The sequence below is a fragment of the Thunnus albacares genome, chromosome 16 (assembly GCF_914725855.1).
Source record: "Thunnus albacares chromosome 16, fThuAlb1.1, whole genome shotgun sequence".
Taxonomy (NCBI): Eukaryota; Metazoa; Chordata; class Actinopteri; order Scombriformes; family Scombridae; genus Thunnus; species Thunnus albacares.
The window spans coordinates 1043684-1045975 of NC_058121.1; positions in this window are offsets into that span (position 1 = coordinate 1043684).

A 2292-nucleotide genomic window follows, 5' to 3' on the forward strand; every position below is an offset into this window, starting at 1 on the left:
GTGCTATTTCTGAGTGTGTTCAGTGCATTGCAAGGTCTTCTGGGTGGTTTTCAGTCTCATTTACCCCTACTATCAGCCGCTGTTATCAGGAAGGAGAGAGGATGGATCAGTTTCACAGTGACTGCCTGTGACCTCTCCAGCATTGTAATAAATTCCAGGTTTTGGCTGTTCTTTCATGTTTCTACCTCTGAAAACTCCTGGGACACCATTTGAAGAACTGTATCATCTTCAGATGTACTTCCTGACGGTGTCAAATTAAGACACCTCTATGTTTGGAGCAGGTCAACAGCATTTAGACGAGCAAGGTTATGAAACAAAATTGTATCAGAATTCAGTTTGAACTTTGAAAAAGAGCTTTTCATTTGTTCTTTTTTTTTTTTTTACATGTACCTTGGTGACTCATCAAGGTAGTAGATTGAAGAGTCTTGTGTAGCCAAGCATTTAAATATCATCTAATCTGGTATGAGCAGTTGCAAAATTGGTGAGACGTACGAACATGGCCCTGTGCATGGCCCTGATCATGAACCACAGCATATGTTGTTTGCTCAAGTTGCATGGCACAAATCTATGCAGATTCATTTTGTGCTATTAAAACAAAAGTGCTTTATGTATATACATGTACTGTGTGTGCACTGTAGCCCCAAAAAGCACAGTATAAATATGTTATGCGGCTTTATGCCTGTAGCATTATTCAGACCCTTCCACTTGTCAGAACTTTGATATTGCATGATAATATCAAAACCTTGAGTCCAATATTCATTCTCTTTTAGCTTAGTTTTTGGTCTCTACCAACTGATAAATGCTGCACTATGTTCACCAGCTAGTCTACAGCTAACTGTGTCTTTTTAGAGCGTTTTTTCTGAAAACAACTGCCTGCTGCAGCTGAAATAACGCTATGAGAGTGCTGAGAGTGAACCAAAACAGTATAGTTGCAGTCGAACAGCTAAACAATGAGCTGAAACTTGCAATAAAGCTCCATAAAGCCAAGGGGAGGTGCAGAGTCGCTGATAATTCTCAATACTACGAGCCACTGCATTAAACCCTGTTTATAAATTTTATTATAAAATATTGATTATAGTCACTTTGAAGTTAGGAAAAGTTAAAAAAAAACAACCTCTTTAACTTTCTACTTACATTGGCATTGAACATCGACACAGGATATGATTGCGTGCTGCAGCATTTGCCAATATGAAAGTCATCTCTAGGGATACTGGGCAGCATTATGCACGCTTAACGATAGTGCACCCAACATCATGATGTATTTTGTCTCAGCTCGTCACTTACTGGAATTAAAGTTGAAGAGTTTAAATAAATAAGAGCAAGTTCAGCACTCTCCTCAATTCTCCATGTGGCCAAGGTGAATTTGGTTCATTCCATTTCCATGTGTTATGTCTGTCCAGTGTTGTACAGCACACACACAGATGTTGCCCCCACCCCGCCTCTCACAAACGAGGTGGAGTTCTGGGGCACTCATGCTAGTTTAGGCAATGATGTCCAGAGACATCACAGCGCTGTGCCGATGCATGTCCATTCTGGTCGGTGTGATGCTGTTAGTAAATACACCCAATATAACGGTACTGAATAAATCACACAGCGTGTCATGGCTAACCATTGTTGGACAACACTAGTGCCAGCCTAGGCTGTGATGTCCAGAGACATCACGGTGCTGTGCCAGGTCGTACATGTTATGATCGACCTGATGCTGTCAGAAAGCACACCTCACCCGATGTAACAGCACTGAATAACATACTTGCAACTTGCTTAAAATTTCTTAACAATTCCTTTGGAATCGGAATTTTGGAACCAGTTCTAATTTGGAACCGGTTCTTGATGCCCAACCCTAGGTATTATGTACAGAGGCAGCAAAGAATCTATCACAGAAACTACTGGCTGACTTAGAATTAAAAGACAAAGAGCGAATTAAAGAATTTTAATAGGCAAGAAGCAGGAGCAAAGTATGGAAAGTCAGCCTTGTGATCAGAGACATTAAAATCTACCAAATTTATATTATTTAAAGAAAACACCACAAGATAGCACAGTCAAGGGTATGTCCCTTATTATGAGTTGGACTATTAACTGACTGTTTAAGATTAAAAGACTCAAAGAGGTTAATAAATTCATCTGTAAAAGCAGATATGGAGGGGCAGCAAACATGTATGGGGAGCCCCATGGGCTTGGCTCGCTTCCTGACGCAAGTTTGCAAGATGTGGTGACATGAGTGTGTATTGACAGAGTGGGTGCCATCAACCTAAAAGATGCATATTTTCATGTTGAGGTGGCACCAAAACACAG